The sequence below is a fragment of the Eulemur rufifrons genome, chromosome 16 (genome assembly GCF_041146395.1).
Source record: "Eulemur rufifrons isolate Redbay chromosome 16, OSU_ERuf_1, whole genome shotgun sequence".
Taxonomy (NCBI): domain Eukaryota; kingdom Metazoa; phylum Chordata; class Mammalia; order Primates; family Lemuridae; genus Eulemur; species Eulemur rufifrons.
The window spans coordinates 30,946,250-30,966,666 of record NC_090998.1 but is presented as its reverse complement, the minus strand read 5'-3'; the positions used below and the strand labels follow the sequence as shown (position 1 = coordinate 30,966,666).

Here is a 20,417-nt window from a genome sequence, read left to right as displayed (position 1 = left end):
CCTGAGCAGAGGTGACACCCCATGACAATAGTGCCTCCCCGTGGTTCACATTTCTGAATAATATTGTCACTGTTTTGATTTATGAGTTATTATATTTGGGCACTTAGCTGAGAAGGGAGCGCTCCTAGTCTGCTGTTGGCCCACATAACTAGAGTGTTCAAACTTAAGAATGTGATTTGATGTTTATTTACGACTCAAGATTCATAAGCAAATATGCATTATTGAACATTTATATCTTTCGGCTCTTTAGAGTTGCTCTGTCCATTTGTGATGCGTGTTAATAGAAAGTAAAATAAAAACAGTTGCATTTAAAGAGCTACATCTGTTTTGTACATGAGTTATTTGAAGTTTGAAAAGCTATTCTGATCAAATAAATAAATCTTCATCCAGACAGGTGGCTTACTTGAATACTTATAACTTATTTTCAGATTCCTTTTGGGAAATCTTACATTTGGCTCTAATCTCTGCTTTATCTGCCAAGGATAAGCTGAGAATGGGAAGCTTCAATTAGAAGTAATGCGGCTTGTCATGAACAAATTTAGAAAGTGATACCTTTATTCAAAAAGGTAATAACAGAATAGAACTTATAACAGAATGTAAATATTAATAGATTGTCTTAAAAGGATGCATGTAGTTAAAATGTTTTGTTGATTTAGTATCAGGGAATAGAAATTTTTCTCAGTTCCCTTTTTGGGCATTATTTTCTTCCTATTCTATAGTAAATTTGCAAAATAAAGTGTAAATCAGGTGATAGGGAATGTTTTCTTTTCCCTCTCTATTTTTTTTAAATTAGGATTTAACAGAAAGTAAGTAGTTTGTCTAATTGAAATTTGCTCTCCAAATCTATCTGTTGCATGTTTATCTAAATTGGAGGCATTTGTTAAAAAAAAAAAAAAAAAAAAACCCCACCATAGTGAGTAGCAGTTCATCCCTTTCCAGGCATAGCAAAAGCATTTGCTCATGTGACATAAACAGAAAATCTTGAAGAGAAAGAATGCATGCCTTTTGATGCTAGGATGAGCTTTATAAGATTTCTAAATGGTAAAGTAAAATTGAGCTGTAGAATCCAGTTATAACACATAAAAGTGCCTGAACACAAAACATTTCATTAATTCAAAATTTAAGAAATTTTGACAACAGAAAAGAATTTTGCCTGTAAGTTTTGTGTGAAAAATTATGTAGAAAGCTTACAAGGAAAATTTAAAATGTTAACACATAAGTGAAGCAGAATTATGTATCAAAATTAATAGTGTAAAACTTCTCAGATAGTTTGTAGGCAATGATATTCGGAGATATCCATCATTGCTTCGTGCCATTTGTCTAGGATTATGCAAATTGCTGTATAACATGATACTTTAATAATTTGAATATAGCTTATAAAATAATTTTGTCATATTTACATTTAGATTCTCAATGAAGAAGTGCTCCAGAAAGTCTAAGAAAACTTTTGTAAACAATGTGAAGCCTTTAAAAAAATGTAGTCAAGTATTTATACATGTCATAACTCAGGAAAGGGAGCTAACAGCTGTTGAGTGTGTGCCTTGTGCAGACAGTATGCACACATCATCTTGGTGTATGTATCATCCCCCTGTTTTATAAACGAGGACATTTGTAACATGCAATATAGTTAGTAAGAATGTGGGTTGAGGTCAGGTGTGGCCTTGAGTCCTCTCTTTGCTGTCCATACTTCCCTGGGCGATTTTGGAAAAGTTTTTGAACTGGGATTGCAGGAGAATGTATTGGTTAATAGGAAGGGCTTGGGAGTAAGATTCTCAACTAAGTTCTAGCTGTACCAGTTAGCAGTTCTTTGATCTCCGTAAACAGAAATGATAACACTTGCCCTATATATTTCATTGTGAGAGTTAAACAATGATGTAAATAAAGAAGTTAACATGGTTTGTGGAATATGGTCAATGCTGAATAATGTTGTCAGTGTTGAAGATAACGCTGGGGTGGTGGTGATGATGGGGGTGGTAGGGCAGAGCTCCCGTAGAAAGCAAAGCAGAGTGCACGCTTTTTCCATGTCTCTGATCCTGGAAAAGATCAGACAGAATGGTATGGAAATGTGCCTTGAATCAAAAGCAGTTGTTTTTGAAGTAGAAAAATTCTTTCCACAAATGTACAAGTTATGGACTGTTCTGGGGATAGGAATTAGAATGGAGAACCCCAAATGCATGGAAATTAGAGTCTATCAAGGGAGATAAGAAAACAAATCCACAACTCAACTGATAGTAAGTGCTATGAAGAAAAAGCAGCCTAAGTGGATGACTTAACTGACAGGTGTGAGGGAAAGATAACTCTAGTTGCTTAAGCAGCTGAGGGGTGTGATTATTTAGGGAAAAGGGGAACGCTAAAGGAGAAGTGAATTGCCGAGGAATCAAGAATACTGTCTTGGCCGGTACAATCTGAGATGCCAGTTGTATATTTAAATGCAGATGTGTAGTAAGAAGTTGGATGTGTGAGTTTGGAGCTCAGAAGAGAGGTTGGCATGACAGTGTTAATTTGGGAGTCATGGGATTGGAGGAGATCCGCTGGGAATGCATATGTGGGGAGAAGAGAAGGGATCTAGGCCCTGGAGCATTCCAAAGTTTGAAGGTCAGGAGGAGAAGCTGAATCCAGCAGAGGAGACTGACTGAGCAGAGGCCACAGTGATTTTAGAAGTAAAAACCAGGACAAAGTGAACCAGGCTTCACTTTTGGAGGCCAGTGAAGGGAGTGTTTCGAGAAGGAAGGAGAAAGCCACTGTTCCAGGGTTGCTGTTAGTTGAGGTAGGATGGCAGAGGCTTGATCATTGAATTTACAATGTGGGGGTAGGTTGGAGACCTTGACAAAAACAATTTTAGTGGATTGGTGGAGATGCAAACCTGCTTAGAATGGGGTTAAGGACAGAACAGGAGGAAGGAACTGGAGATAAAAGATGTAGAGACTTCTAAGTAGATTTTCTGTAAACTAGGACATCAAAATTAGATAAGAACTGGACAGTGTGGGTTTTAAAAAAAGTTGATCTTTCAGTTTTATTTTGTTATGGATGATACTACATCAAGATGATATACTGATGAGAAAGATCCAGTAGATAGGGGTAACATTGGGATAGAGGGATGGGTAGTTATTACAGGCTCAATGTTCTCCACAGACTCAAAGGGATGGGATCCACATCAAAAGTAGAAATGCTGACCTTTTAACATTTGGGATGGCAGAGAATGAATCAAGATACAGAGAGGTTGCAGATTTGGTGGGAAGATGAATTATTTCTCTTCTAATTGCTTCTTTTTTCTAAGTGAAATAAGGACCAAGGTCATCAGCAAGTGCAGTGTAATGGATGAGTCATGTTAATTAATCATCATCTGCATAAACTGCATTCTTGAGCAGCAGGCTCTTGGGAGATGTATTGCCCCACAGGAGGGCTTTGCTTTGTGGACTGTGTTCTCTGTCCTACTTTGGCCATAGTGCTGCTCTTCTGTTCCTGCCACGTGATTCTTATGACAATTGAGCAGCGAGGTGTGAACGAAAGGTCCCCAATGAAGAGCCTACTCTGTATCTTCAGCTTGTCACTGTCAACTCTGAAAGTAGTGTGTTTTATCAAATTGATATCCTAGGAAGTAAATACTATGGTCCATTTCTATATATACACAGTATTTTCATTTTCTCTTACAGACATGTATATTGTTCCAAACACCTAATATAGATTATACTGATTGTGGATCAGAGGTGATGAGAAGAACTGCACTGTGAATTTACTCTCTGTCATAAAGAAACTAACAGTTATCCCCAACATTTTTGGCACCAGGGACTGGTTTCATGGAAGACAGTTTTTCCACAGGCCCCGGGGGACGGAGCAGGGGATGATTTCAGGATGATTCAAGCGCATTACATTTATTGTGCCCTTTATTATTATTATTATATTGTAATATATAATGAAATAATTATATAGACCTCTCTGCTAATGCTCACCTCCACCTCAGATTATCAAGCATGATATTCTCAGAAGGAGTGTGTGACCTCAATCCCTCATATTCACAGTTTACAGTAGGGTTCCTGCTCCTATGAGAATCTAATGCCCCTGCTGATCTGGCAGGAGATGCAGCTCAGGCAGTGATGCAAGCCACAGGATATACAGATGAAGTTTCACTTACTGCCTGCTGCTGACCTGCTGTGCGGCCCAGTTCCTAAGAGGCCACAGACCGGTACCTGACTGCAGCCTGGGGGTTGGGGACTGAAGGTTTAGAGCCTTTCATCCACCCAGAGATACTGATATGACCCAAGCCAATTCTGAAATGATGAAAATAGCTATAGGTAATAAACTTCTTGTACCTTGTGACAAAGATAGTAACATTTCAAATTATTTATTAGTGTTAGACCTTAGAAATAGATGTTTATTAGCTAAAAAACTTTTAAAAGAAATATTTTTTATAAACTAAATTATCTTTTAATTCAGTTCAGTAATCATTCATTGAGCATTTACAGAAGCCATACCGAGGGAACAAACATGTGCATAATTTTGAGTGGTTTAATTAATTTGGTTTTGAATTTCTTGAGTACCTACTGCTGTTCTACGTTGTTTGCTTGCTTGTTTGATTATGTCTTGTCTTATTCCCTGAATGATTTTAGGAAGCTTACAGTAGATACATTCAAAAATATAAATAAAAGTAAATTGTAAAAAATAGGAATTAAAATAAAAACAAAAACATAATGGTATGGGAAATTAAAAATAGATGAGAAAATCAACACCAGGGGAAGAACTAAAATGTTCTTATATATTAGATTTATATTATTGACCATAAAGGTATAAATACTTAGTAAAGATTTGCTGCATATTTGATTCTGAGCCTCCTGTCAGCTATAATGGGAAGAAAAATGCAATCAGTTACATGATTCTTATTGTTCACAGGAAGAAAATCACTCAAGGGGAAAAATAGTTTCACTGGCAACTATATAGTTTCTTATGGTCTTCATATAGGGCATACCCAGTGAGTAGTGAAAAGTGTTGATAACATATGCAATAATGTGACTTATAAAGTTATTTCTTGAAGCATCAGGATACTTATATTACTTTAGTGATCAAGAAAAAGATTAGGTTTAGAGGTAAAAATTGTGTGTAAGTGTATGTGGTTTTTTAATTAAAAAGTTGCATTTGGGAAGTAGATTGACTGGGGTAGAATTCCCTTAGGATTTGGGGCGAAACTTTGGAGAATGCTTGCTTACATTAAGGGTAACCAGAAGAACAGAATCCAGCAAAGATCACTGAAATGGAACAAAGAAATGTTAGTGGAGAAAGAAAATTCTGTAGTATGAGAAAAGACAAAGGATAAGAGTGTTTTAAAAAAGAATTGGCCAATGGTACGTCTACTTTCTGTATAGAATGGTAGGTCAAGCAGGCCTACCGTTTGATCTAGCAATCCCACTACTGGGTATTTACCCAAGAAGTCATGTTATCAAAAAGACACCTGCCCTCGAATGTCTATTGCAGCACAATTCACAATTGCAAAGATGTGGAATCAACCCAAATGCCCATCAGTTCATGAATGGATTAACAAAATGTGGCATATGTATACCATGGAGTACTACTCAGCCATAAAAAGGATGAATTAATGCCTGTTGCAACAATTTGGATGGAACCAGAGACCATTATTCTAAGTGAAGTATCTAAAGAATGGAAAAACAAACACCACATGTAATGACTATTAAACTGGAACTAACCAATGAGTACACAGAGGGAAGTAAAATTCAGTGGAAATCAAGGTGGGGGGAGGGAAAGGGAGGGGATAGGCAAAAACCTGCCTAACGGGTACAGTGAACTATCTGGGTGATGGGCACACTTATAGCCCTGACTCAGGCATTACAAAAGTGATCCATGTAACCAAAAATGTAAACCCCAGTAATATTTTGAAATTAAAAAATAAAGTAAAATATTTTTTAAAAAAAGAATTGGCCAACAGTATGAAATGTGAAGAGATGACAGAGAACGACCACTTCACTATTGGTATTAGCAATTAAAGTTTTAATTAATGATCTTTTAGAGAGCTGTTGCAATAGAATGGGAGAGGGGGCGGGCTTAGAAAGTCTGTGTAGACCTCTTCTTTCAAAAAGTGCAGAGGTGATAGAATTGTAGGTTGGTAGAATTGGGATAGAAGGGTTGATGGGGAATAATGGTATGCAGGACCCCAGAGGAGGAGGGAGACGTATGTTGGACAACATGGATGAAGGCTCAGAGAGGAAAGAGTCTCTCCTTTTGCTGTGCTGAAGGCAAAGACAGCCAGATAAAGGTACTGAGAAACTGTGTTGGAAGGGAGAGAAATTACAGGAATTTGCCTCAGACGATTTCTGAAGTGGTTCAACATTTTGAGGTAATTTGCAGAGTGAGATGAAATAATGAGTGGAGAGAGAATCTATTTAAGCCATGACTCTAGGTCAGAATACCATTCTTAGATCTTTTTGAGGTTATGTAGATGTCATTCTCTGGTTTTAAATATGTCAGTTCCTTGTTTTATCAGGAATAATTTAGCTTGCCTTGCTCCTTTACAGCCACTGCACTCCCACAGATGTATTTCCTTCTCTTCTCCTTCCCTCTTTCATTCAAAGACCAAATGGATGTGTATCAATAAAGTGAAAGGGCTTTATACCAATAGGCTAAATAGAATATTTATGAATAGTAGTTTTTAGAAAAGTGCTAGAGAAATGGCTCTTCATTATTTTCCTAAAACATTTATAGTAACTTGATGAATAATGAATGGGAATAATTTATAATAGCCACGTACTTCACTCAAACAGATCACTTGTTTATACTCCCACATAGCAGTTACATCATGGCTATATTTTACATAAGGAACCATATATTTTTAATGTGCATGTTGCTAAAATAGTTTCGTTCAATAGAGTCATAGAATCTTGGTGTTTTAAGGGGTCTCAGAGGACGGGATGTTTTAGAATATCCCCAAGAGGCAGTCAGCTATACATTGCTTCACTTCTGTCTAAACTCTATGTTCCAGTGATCCTGAGCCATAGTAGAATATAGTCTAAATAAGCCATGAACAAGTTGAATAGCAAGATTAGAATCATTTCTATGTCTCTGATAATGAATATAATGCTAGACTTTTTATATATGCATAACTGAGTTTTAATCAATGAAAATATATAGAAATGATCTTTATTTTACAATTGAATTTTGCAGTACAGTGGGCAGATTGCATTTTTAAAAGACAAAATAAGATTTAGCATTCAGAAAAAGTAGCTGTATGAAAGCATTTCTAAGTAGAAACTCAAATTTCAGTCAGTATTTTAAATAGACACATCCTGACTCCTTTCACAGATTGCCACTGACCATATGGTAACTGCAGACATGCCTCAAAATAAAACAGCCATATGTAGATTTTCAAATACTGACCTCATCCTTAGAGAGCCATATTTATCTAGAAGAGCATCTCAAACCACATCAAGTAAAATTATGGTTTGTGTCATGTTAAAAGATTAGAAAAATCTGCTTAATGAAAAACAATCACAAGTTAAAAACAAAAATGCCAAGGAAATAAGGTTAGATACCCACAGACATTTAAGAGCAAAGGCATCTGGGGAAGTGTCTTTCGAATTCTCCTTGCCCAGTCTTCATACACAGTAGGATAACACATAAAAGCAGCATTAGAAGCTATCCTGTGCTATGGCCATCAAAATGGATTTAGTGGAAATGCTTAAGGGATGATCAATAGGAGAGCTTGGCATGCGGATCTGTTCTCAGACTAGCAGTCCCTGAATGCAAATATTTTCTGTCTGCTGGATGTGCTAATCAGATACCAATACTATTTTTTCTGATTCCTACCATACAATTTCTAGAGTGGGACTTGTGAAACTCACTTCTCCCATTTCCTACTGTTAATCGTTCTCTATTGATATTCTGCCACCATTTTTCAGAACATTTAGCTTTGTGGGTACGTGTCTGTGAATTAAACAAAAAACAATGGCAGAAGGAACAGAATTATTGTAGCAATTTGGAACAAATATATTTATATCTTCATAATACCTCATTTCTCTTATCAAAATAGGAGTGGGGAAGAAGTCAGAAAAGGGGACTTCAGGAAGTGAAAAGCTGCAAGTAATAAGAGATTTTCTAATGGTGATCATTGTAATATAAAAACTCTTCCCCCGATATATAAAACATAAATAGACACATACACTTCTTTCTGTATGCACACAGAGACACTTTTCTCTCGCAGTATCTATATACATATACATACACATATGTATACATGCATGTCTATTACATATTTACATATACACACACTTATGTCTGTGTGGGTATATATATGGAGAATACTGGAGATTTTAACACTGTGGATAGGCAAGCCCTGTATCCCATAGGTGTTGTCCTAGCGATCTTATGTCCTTACATCTAGGCACTCGGGGATATGTCATGTGCCTGAAATTAATAATATTAATCACTCCTAATGTTCTTTTCCATTGCATTCCTTTTGATGTAGTGGTATTTTATTAGAGTTTCTTCAGTGATGAATTGTGTTTCAGGGTTAGTGCTATATCACAGGTTTGTCTTCAAATCAAATACAATTGTGATCCTGAAGGAAATGACCCTGATAGGCGAAGAACTCTGAAAATTGCACTGTAACATAAAGGGTCACTGAAATTTCTGAACTGGTCTTTATAATGCATGAGTAAACTTTAATGTTGTCTTTTACAAAGCAGGGGCCCTCACTAGTGTGTATCACTGAATATATAATTAGAAATTTGTGAAAATTTATTTTGGACATCATACTTTTTGTTTCTTGGTTAGTAAATTAGAAAATCACTTTATTCTAAGCCAGATTTATAAGCAGTTTTTAAAAGTAATTTGAACCTATTCAGATTTATCAATCTTTCCCACCTTGTTTGTTTATCTAATTTTGTACTTTTCAAGTTTTGCTAAATTTAACATGTCTTTAGCAGAAAAGCTTAAAATATTATCTAAATTAGAAATGATCGGTTTTTTTACAGAAATCCAATAGCATTTTAAAGTTAAAACTTATGTACCAGCTTGTTAATGCCCATAAACTTTTCAATACTGATTTATTTTAGGTATTGATCTGATGAGGGGGTGTTTAATTAACCAACTGGTTTAAGCCATAAAATGTTTCGAGGAAAAGAAAATAAAAGGGTTTCTTTGGTATTATGCTGCTCTTAACACATCCTTCTGGAATAAATGAGGCTATATTTATGCTAGTTAATTGAAGTTTTTCCTGTTTAAGTTGTATTTGATTTGGGAAATATTATGATAATATTTTGTCATTTGTATCCAAACATTTTATTAGAGATTGTTTTCTTTTGAAAATTTGTAAAATAAGACATTATTTTAAATGGCTAAATGGCTTTTCTAATAAAGTTTTTTTCCCTGTGGAAGTCCAGGTTTTGATTTATACTTGCAGTATAGGTCAGCCTTTCCTCTAAGGCCCTCAGGGGTGGCTGGCATCTTTTACTAACTGAAATCAGGTTCCTCAGCCTCTCTCAGCTTTAGTGGAAAGAGCTTACTTGCCAAAATAGCCAGTGTGTAAGTCAGCCCTAAAAAGAGAGCTTTGTTTTATTTATATCCTATGATACAGAATATTTTGGGATTGCCACTGTAAGCGAAATACATACTAAAATCCAGCATTCACACTGTGACCTCCAGGGTCCTGTGCACCGACCCTCTTGCACATAGTGACCAGGTATATGTGTGGGTCTCCCTTGTGGGCTGTGTCTGTTATGTTCATGGCATGGCATCTGTTGTGTCCCAGCATAGCTAAACAAATGCAAGATACCGTTATTGTCCTTTTCCATTTTCCACAGCATGTACATTCTGCCATAAGCATTTATACTTCTTACCGTAAATATTTTAGAAGTTGTACCTTTATTAAGTGAAAGATGAGGGTACTGGAAAATCCATACCTTGAATCAACTTTTTGATGAACCCAATGCTCTACTTCCTGCCACATTTTGGAGAACTTAGCACTACCCTTTTTATACAACATCTTTACTTCTTACTCCACATTAAATGACTAACACTGATATTTTTTAGGATGTAGGAGACCATGTTTTTTCTTTTCTGTTCTTTTTTTGTAGTGGAGGTAATGGAAGAGTGAGAAAAGAGAGTTGGGGGCGGGACAAGAACTACTTTGAAATTAGAGCATACTTCTATAGCCTTATATATTCAGTTCATTTTTATATATAGTTCCTGGATATTTTTGGAATAATTACGATTTTTCCGAGAATCATGCTGACAGAAAATGTAGTCAGCATTTTTAAGGTGTTGTATTTCAAGGTATAACATATGTTTGCAGCAAGCATTCTGGAATTTGGTGGGAAGATTACAATTTTTGTGGTTTATTTTTAGATATTCTTCCCCACCATAAGATTATAGGCCATTTAATTCAGGTTGGTTTTTATCTTTTTAGTATCTTTATTCATGATAACTGTTACACATAAAGACAAATACAGCGTGAATCATGGTTAGGTTTTCACATTAATTCTAAATAGTATCTAATAGTATTCTATGTCGGAGTATTCTATTAACTATAAAGAAAAGTTTAAGAATCCATTTATTTTTATGTCAATGAAGCTGTTTGAATTATTTTGTAGAATCTTAAAGGTGAAGGCTATTTGTTTGTTTACAGCAATTTATTGTATGTTTTCAATATGGAATTTATTGAAGAGTTTAAATTTAAAACTTTTCAATGATACTGAGCTATGGAGAAATTCTACTAGAGAGCTAATGGATGAAATCATAGCATCAGTGTTTGAGTTATGGTGGGATACACTTCATGTGCTTTACCAACTTTAATTATCAAAACACACCTATGAAATAGAGGTCATCACGGGCCAGGCGCAGTGGCTCACGCCTGTAATCCTAGCACTCTGGGAGGCCGAGGCGGAAGGATCGCTTGAGGTCAGGAGTTTGAGACCAGCCTGAGCAAGAGTGAGACCCCATCTCTACTAAAAATAGAAAGAAATTAGCCAGACAACCAAAAATATATAGAAAAAATTAGCCGGGCATGTGACGCATGCCTTGTAGTCCCAGCTACTCAGGAGGCTGAGGCAGAAGGATTGCTTGAGCCTAGGAGTTTGAGGTTGCTGTGAGCTAGGCTGGTGCCACGGCACTCTAGCCCGGGCAACAAGAGCGAGACTCTGTCTCCGAAAAAAAAAAAAAAAAAAAAGAAATAGAGGTCATCATATACAAAGCACACAGAGCTCAGAGAGCCAGAGAGCTAAGCATCACACAGCTACTAAATAGCTGAGATGGATTCAAACCTGAGTTTCTGTGATTTGGAGATTGGACTGTTCTGCATTGCTTATGGTTGTGTAGCCTTTAACAGATTCAAGTCTCATATATTCTTATTTCCTAGAATGTAATATCGACTGAAAAATTGGGTAAGTGAAAAAATTTATTTTATCACTAAGAATGATAGTTTATTGTGAAAATACTGTCAGAACGCCATCAGGTTGAGAGTATGTGTCCTTTCATTTAAAAGTTGCTTTGTCTACAGATAATATTATAGTTAAGAATATAGTTGTTAAAGAAAATTACTTGAGAAAATGATGCCTCCCTTTTCTCAATAAAGGTTTTCTAGAACAGCATTCTTAATATGTTTTTTTCTCAGCAACATACCATGCTTTCATGGCTGTCGTGAAGTCTGAAGTTCCTTCATTCGAGGATTGCTGGGGGATGCATTTTATATGTGCTTCATTTGTGTAGATACCTTTGACAAAGGAAATATTTTAGAATTTAGAAAGAATTCTTGATAGTAACACACAAACAGGTTTTGAAAATAGTATTTTAGTAGTATTAAGCCCTGTCATCATTTCTTATAAGTAAAGTCTTTAGCAACCTGGAATAATAATGACTAGATTAACACAGCCATTGCATACAGTCCCTAATGTTCCATGATTAGCATATAAGCACGCATCTATAGACAACTGGCCCATCACAACATCTTGGCAAACTGATTGCCTTGGAGGATTTCAGAAAGTATTGGCATAAATGCCAGACTGAAGGAATGATTAAACCACATGGGGTTGAATTTATCAATAGCAGCAGTCCATTCTTCCAAACAGAACATGTGCCAAGCACCAGCTTGTAATCACAAACATCATCTGCTGCATATTGAAGAGGAAAACAGCATGGGTGTGTTCAGGATCTTAGTGGTAGTTTATAATTAATCACAACATTGTTTAGCAACTGGGAGTGCACTCAAATTGCTTCATCCATGAGTTCTCATATTTGCTCTGGTGTTTCTTTCTCCCTCTTCTCCTTCTTTCCTTATTTTCTTCTTCATATTCATTTAAGCAAATATTTATTAAATGTCTTCTATTTGCACAATCCTGGACTTAAGTACGATAGGAAGTAAAATGATAGACAGAATCTGAACCATGCAACCAACATAATCCAGTATGGAGGTCATAATCCAGTGTGGAAGAGAGGATCGGGTACCTAGTCCACAAAACAAATTAGCCAGGAGTGAGAGCATAGGAAGGATCCAGTTATCCAAAATTGGAAGAACAGAACCCCAAGCAGAAGGAACATTATAAGAAAAAATATATAAATATTAGGCTTCTTTGGGTAAAACAAATGACCTAAAGATTATTGAACCATTACATATTGTAGGGGACATACAGTGAAATAAATCTTGAAAGGTAGGCTGGGGCAGGAGCATCTCCTTCGTGAAATAGGCCCTGATGGGTCTGTAATCAAAGGTTTTGAACAGATGAGTGAAGTGGTCTTTAGCAGGCAGGGTGGCAGCAATGTGGAGGGGCCGGGTTAAATTCTATGGAGACTGGAGATGTAGAGACCATATATGGTGCTTGTTACTGAATACACGGCATGTGCCCAGAACTTGATTATCTCTAATCTTCGTAATGGATACTACTACTATGAAGTCTATTTTACTGAAGAGGAGATGGAGGCTTAGAGAGGTTGAATCTCACAATGGCTAAGTCGTGAGGCTGCTATTTCAACGCTGGTCTGTGTGAACGCTTTCTGTGGCCATGCACAGTCTCACTGAGGAGACGGAGAGAGCCCAGCCCAGGCAGTGGAGAGGTGGGGAGGCAGAGAAGGGGGTAGGTGCAAGATAAGGGAAATCTTCCTGATGTTTTATAGGAAGAAGTTAGGCACACATACATTAAATATAATTAAAACTCAACCATGTATTATTAATACCTATGGGAAGTAGGAATAGAGAATGAGTAGTCAAAAGTTAGGTTTGTTTCTTGAGCTCCTTTAAAATTAGAAAACACAGGGTAAAGAATAAAGAACAAGTTTGGGGTGAGAAATGTGGACTTCCGTTGCATATGTACTTGATCTGGCATGCCCTTTGTGCGTCTTCCCTTACGCCTTAATCTCATCATGCTACTCACGTACAGAGGCTCTGTCAGAGTGCTTACGCCACCATCGTGTAGCTGGTTTTATTTCTGTGGTGACTTCCTCCCCATCCAGCTCCTCGCGGGCAGGGACTCCTTACAGTTCTGTACCTGGCACAGAGTAGGCTCAGGGTTGGTACTTCAGGTATGATAAGGGGGCAGTAGGAGGTGCTCGGCCAGAGAGATGGGAAAAAAGGCAGGAGAGGTCAGTGGAAGTCCAAGGAGGAGGAATGTTTAAAATGGATATTGTGGGAACAGAGAGCCAATTGGAGATGAGTGAAAGGCTCCCCGGGCAACACGGAGGACCTGACTACTCACAGACACACCAAATGTGTCATGAAACCAGTGAGACTCATTTTACTAACTGTTGTCAAGCAATGCTCAACTCCCTGGATGTGGGAACTGAGAAAGAGGCAGAGTGAAAGGAAGGGTTTTGAAATAGCTGAATCTGGAATTGAGGCTGGGTATCATGGCAGGTGGGGCCATGAAAAAGATGAAGAAAAAGGAGTTGAGGGATGGAATTGATGCTGAGCAGAGTGTTTATTCCTGCAGTTTGAATATGTGCCAGTTTTGTGTTGTGTTACACTGTTTGTAAGTTGTTGATTTTTTTTATGCTCCGAAAAATCAGCTTACTTAAGTGTACGTATAAAATTTCTTGACATTTATGGCATGAGCAAGAAGTTGGGGTCAAGTTCTAGTTCTGCGTGCTTATTAGTTTATGACCTTGGGGAAGTTATCTAATCCCTCTGTGCTTAGTTTCCTCATTTCTGAGACGGGATGGCAACACCTGCTCTTCGTTCCTTGATAGGACTCTTAACAGTGATAAATGGTTCATAAGGCATGAAGAGCTATTGAAATGTTAGAGAATCCACTGGGATTTGAGCAGATGCTTAATACTCTTGGTGATGGTGGGAGAGCAGCCTCCTCTGACTGTCTTCAGGAGGGGACTGTGGTGTTGGGGGGCCTTGCTGTGCCTGAGCGTAGCCCAATCGTAGGCCCCTAAATGGGGGAGTGCGGAGAGTAATATCTGAAGCTGAGCAGTGATTATTTTGCTCCCAGCGAGGCCCCTGCTTTCTCCGCAGAGACATCTTTACTTTGTCAGCAGAGAGGAAACCACCTACAGTTTGCATCTTGTAATTCATTAGTCACAAAGTGTTCTACTTTTTCCTTCGTAACTTTTCTTTAATACATGGTAAAATCCATAAATAAGTGAGATGAAAAGAAAGGGAAAAGTAGGAGCAGGGAAAATCTTGAAGAAATTTTAAGGGTCCTGCATCCTTGGCTGTTCTCGCTCGGTGGTCTCAGCAGGCTTTGTCGGTCCAGTTGAATCAAATATTGTTGCTTCTGATTAGTAATCCCTTCGTGCCCTTATTTAACTGAAAGTCATGGTCTTTGAATATCTGAAGTTTTTCGTTATTATCCAGTTTACCATGTCAGCCCTCCTGGCATCTAATGTCTCTTTATTGGTAAAGCTTTTTTGTTGTTGTTGTTGTTGTTGTTGTTGTTGTTGTTTAGCAGCTCTATTGTGCAATTTACAAACAGTAAAAGGCACATAGTTAAACCATGTAATTTGATACATTTTGACACATGTGAACATGGTGAAACGTTGTCACAGGCAGGAGAGTCAACATATTCCTGCCTCCCAAAGCTTTCCTCTGTGCCCCTTTGTAGTTCCTCCACCCACAACCACTGATCCGCTTCTGTCAAGTGTTTGCATTTGGAGATTTGTTTGGGGGAAAGTTTTTTAGCAAATTCAATACTTTTAATAGCTTGTAGGGCTGGCTACTTAGCCTATCTATTTTTTTCTTGCATGAACTTTGGAAGAGCCCATCTTTTAGGGAATTTGTCTACTGCATTTAAAATGTTGAATTTAATGGCATAGAGTTGTTCATGATGTTATTTTATTCTTTTAATTCTGTATTGAGTTCTTCTCTCTCATTCCTGAGATGGGCCATTTGTGTCTTTTCTCACTTTTTCCTAATAAGTCTATTAGTTTCCTGTGGCTGTTGTAACAAATTACCACAAACTAGGTAACTTAATGGAAATTCTTTCTGGTGGTCAGGTGTTGGCGAGCCCACACTTCCTCCAGAGTCTCTAGGGGACAGTCTGTTTCTTGCTTTTTCCAAATTCTGCTGGCACCTGGCATTCCTTGGCTTGTGGCTGCATCAGTCCAATCTCTGCATTTACTTTCTTCCCTTTTGTCTTCAATCTCCGTGTCGCTCCCTCTGATAAGGATACATGAGATTGCATTTAGGGCCAACCTGGATAATCCAGGATTGTCTTCCCAGCTCAAAATGTTTAATTTAATTACATCCACAAAGTCCATTTTTGCCATCTGCAATAACGCTCACAGGTTCCAGGGCTTAGGACATGCATATCTTTTGAGGCCATTATTCACCCTACCACAGTTTGGCTTGAAGCTTATCAATTTTATTAATGTTTTTGGTTTTAACTGATTTTTTTTCCAGCTATCTTCCTTTCCCCCCCCCATGGATTTCCATTTAGCCATGTACTTACTTTGGGTTTCTTTTGTCTGCCATTTTCTGATTTCTTAAGGTTGAAGCTGAAGTTATTGCTATACATTTTCATCTTCTACTTTACCTACATTTTACAAATTTTTATATGCTATGTTTTTATATTGTTTCAGTTTCTTATTCATTTTAATTTCCATTATTTCTTTGATCCACATAAATTTGTTTTTAGTTTCCAATTTTGAAGGTGTTTTCCCGTTATCTTTCAGTTACTGATTTCTGTATTAATTTCATTATGGTTAGAGAATATTCATTATATTGTTAGGTAGACAGTTAGGATCTCCGGCTCTCCTTGGGACAAGGGTTCCCTGTTTTGGTGCTGTTTTGAGCAATCGCTCCACCTGAGAAGAAGGATAAGGGTGCACTCCATTTTGGTGTTGCCCCACCCTTAGTCCTATCCCAAGCAACTGCTACACCTGGGGAAGGAGGGCATGCTTTCTCAATCCAGGAATTCTCCAGCCCAGGCATAAGATTTAGAAAGTGACCTAGAGTGTAACCTAAGGGTAATTAATATGGCATTAGCTTGAATCTGCATTGCAGTTCACCCCCCGCCCCCCCAGGTGGGCTTTCTTGGAGGGAGCTCTCTATGCAGCCATCTTGAGAACACCTGTTGATCATTTGGTAACATCCCACACCTGAGAGCCTTCCTCCAGCCTGGGCTAATAAAAGGAAACAATCCGAGGAGTAGGAAGTGAGTGAGTCGGTCTCTCCACTCGCCGAGACAGACCTGTTTTATTCTACAATAAAGAGCTGCTCTTGTGAAACTGCTTCCTGCCAGGTTACTCCGTCGTATTGGCCTTGCTGGTGATTTTTCCAAGAAAGGAGTCAGAGGACCCGATAATAGTCTGGACTTGACACTTTGGTGTGTCTGGTCATTCTTTGGCCAAGAGCACACCAAGAGTAGACTCCCACTCTGACATCTTTGATGCCAAAACCCAGAATTCTGACAAGATGAGGTGAATTATATGAATTCTTTTAAATTAATTGAGACTGGTTTTGGAGCTCAGAATGTAACCATGCCTATACTCTTTAAGAATGTGCATCCTGGTCTTCTTTGGTGGAGCTTTGTTTAAATGTCAATTAGGTCAAGTTTATTTATAGTGTTGTTGAAGTCTTCTATATCCTTGTTGATTTTCAGCCTAGTTGTTCTATCAGTTATTGAGAAAGGACTGATGAAATGTTGGAGTATAACTGAGTTTTTCTCTTTCCCTTTGCATTTGTATCAGTTTTTGTTTCAGATGTTTTGAAGCTCTTGGTAAGTGCATAACCATTTAGGATTGTTATATTCTCTTGATGAATTTATTCCTTTATTGTTAGAGATTATATTTTCCTGCCTTTGTGTATGCCTGGTTATTTTTTATTGTATGCCAGACATTATAAATTTTGTCTTATTGTTGAGCTTTGTTCTGGGATGCTATTCAGTACTTTGGCAGCAGTTGGGTCTTGCTTTTAAGCTGTTTTAGATGGTACCCACGAATTGTTTAATCGAGGATTAAATTTACACCATTACTAAGGTAGATACCTTTTGAATACTCTTCCTTATGCTCCAGATTTTTCACTCCGGTTGGTAGGAACAGGCATTGTTTCCAGCCCTGTATGAGCTTCTGGGATTGATTTCTCTAATTCTTTCCTGTGGCTCTTTTCCCTGCCTTGGGTTGTTTTCTCACACACACTCATCAGTACTCGACTGAGTACTCAGGGGGAACCCTGAAGATCTCTAGGGTTCTCCTTCCCACTCTCTCTGAATCTCTCTCCTCCCTGGTCCTGTGCCCTGTGAATTCTAACCCCCTTGGCATCCCTGTATTTTGAACTGCTGCTTTTCAACTCAAGGAGACCACCAAAGTCTGCCTGGTTTCCCCTCCCTGTGCTGCAGCCTGGAAATTGTTTTGAGGCATTCAGCTGGAACAATTGTAGAGTTCACCTCTATTTTTTTCTTGAATCTCAGGGATGACTCTTCTTCATTGCCTGTTGTCCACCATCATGAGAACTATTAATATTATTTCGTGCATTTTTGTATGGCTTTGTGTTTGTATCATGTAAGAAGGTAAAGCTGATTACTATGACTCTGCCTTCGCTGGAAGTGGAAGTCAAGAGCTGGGATTTTATACCAACGGGGGTCTAGTGCATTTTTAATCAAACTCGGAGCCTTCTGCAGGCTCTGCTCACAGCCAGTCTGTCTGTAGGAATGGCTGCACTTGTGGGACTGTCTTTTTTATCCCTGCTACCAGAGCCCCTGCCAACCTGGACAACTTTGTGCAAGTTACTTAGCAACTTGATACAGTATGAGGTACTCAGAATAAAGAAAGAGATGAACCCATTTTAAGTTCTTGAATCTGTGGCTTTATTATGTGTTATGTTTGGGTTCCTTTATTTCTAATCTATATTAGTTGGTTAGAGGTTAGTTTTTATTATGGTAGGAATTTCTGTGTTTCAAACACAAACATATAAAAGAAAATTAAATGTGAAATGTTTGTATAAAGAAAATACTTTTAATTACAAAAGCAAAAGAAACGTAAGCAGAGCATGACATTTTAAATTTTCACTAACGAATATTCAGCCAATTAATATATTTGATTTTTTTTTTCCTTCTGCCTGATAGCTTCTGTGACATAAAGACTAATGATAGTTTTTATTTGTTAAGTCAGTTTTACTGCCTAATAAGGCTAGGTTTATGATTTTAATGAAAGGAAATTCTTTAATTTTGTTTATGCATAATCAGATATGCAGCTGCTATGACCAAAATTTATCCGTTAAAAAAAAAGCTCCAGTCTAATGGAGGAACTCCCATTGTTTATTTTTAACAGGAAGTCCAAACCAAGAGAAAATACAAAATCCAGATTTTAAAAATACTAAGAAATAAATGAGATGTGTATGTGATAGCTTCTCTTAATATTAAGGCAAGTCAAACTGTGGTCCTAATTTGTCATAATTTTCTCTTTGTGTTTCTGTCCTCCAAAACCATTATTACCTAACCTGTCCATCAACTCATGAAATGGTTTACTAGTGAAACTAGATACAGCTATCCAAAGATTATAGTAGATTTCTTGCAGCAGGAAAGGCCAGTTTCTCATCTGTGGAGGTTACTAAAAGCTGAAAAAGGAGTTTTGGGTTGTTTTGTTTGGTTGTCATTTAAAAAGTTTTCCGTGGTATACAAGGTAAATGATATTTTTTATTTGAAAGTTTGATTTATGGAAAAAGGTAGTACATTGCTTATTTTAGGGCTCACTGATATCTGTATTTGCAGATGAGCCTGGCGATCTTTTAGGCAGCTGATCCAGATATATTTTAACACTGTCACCATAGAGCTCTCAAAATCTGCCCATTTCACACAGCCTTTTTGATATATTAGGATTTAATACTGCTTTGCTTGAATCTAATGCAATTTGACATTTATAATACCCTCAGCCTGCTTTCTAAATGTGTTGTCACTGCATTTAGCTTTGAATGGCCATCAACACTTCTCTAAATTGATCTGTATCCTGTCTTGCCATTTAGAGACAAAATTGTTTGCAGTAAATCAAGTTTTATGATTGCAATCACACCCATGCAGAGATGGGATATTCTAACCCCTATAATGTTCAGTTGTAATTAATGCCCTGGCTTGACATTCCATGTTAACTTTTATTGTTGAGACAACAACGTATTCTTTTCCATTTCTACAAACTGGAATGTTGGATTTCCAGAAGATTCCTGAAATTGACTTTCTTGGATTTTAATTTGCTTGACTTGGTTTAGGATTCATTAACAAAACATGGCCTCCAGGAAAAATGCCTCTAATTAAGCAGTTAGCATCCCTGTGATCCCAGATCTCGTTTGTATTTTAAAGTGATCATTGAATACCTCTTAGGGAACTGTACAAAATTTAGAAATAGGCCGGGCGTGGTGGCTCACGCCTGTAATCCTAGCACTCTGGGAGGCCGAGGTGGGCGGATCGTTTGAGCTCAGGAGTTCGAGACCAGCCTGAGCAAGAGCGAGACCCCACCTCTACTAAAAATAGAAAGAAATTATATGGACAGCTAAAAATATATATAGAAAAAATTAGCCGGGCATGGTGGCGCATGCCTGTAGTCCCAGCTACTCGGGAGGCTGAGGCAGGAGGATTGCTTGAGCTCAGGAGTTTGAGGTTGCTGTGAGCTAGGCTGACGCCACGGCACTCACTCTAGCCTGGGCAACAGAGTGAGACTCTGTCTCAAAAAAAAAAAAAAAAAAAAAAATATACATAGATGGACATACACCTCCCCATGTACAATGGACATTAATTTTTTTATTACCTTTTTGGTAACTTGTTAATAATATCTGTCACAGCTGTAACCAAGTCTGATATTGTGCCCAAATTCCTTAACTTTAGTCAAATACATCGGAATGAATTTTGTTCCTTGTTTAATTGTTTTTGATAAATGCTACTCTTTTGGTTGATTAAAGCAATCTTGATAGTGACTTTGTAGTCCCACATGGATGAATTTTAAGTTATATTTCATTGCCAAGAAAATAGCAGAACAAAGAGTGATTAATAAATGCA

At 37.6% G+C, this 20,417-nt stretch overlaps 1 protein-coding gene across 1 annotated transcript in view; it reads left to right on the top strand.

Moving 5' to 3' along the window:
* The window catches only part of SLC2A13 (solute carrier family 2 member 13), a 336,502-nt gene that overhangs the window by 150,345 nt on the left and 165,740 nt on the right, over positions 1 to 20,417 (top strand). The gene's annotated exons all lie outside the window — the stretch shown is intronic.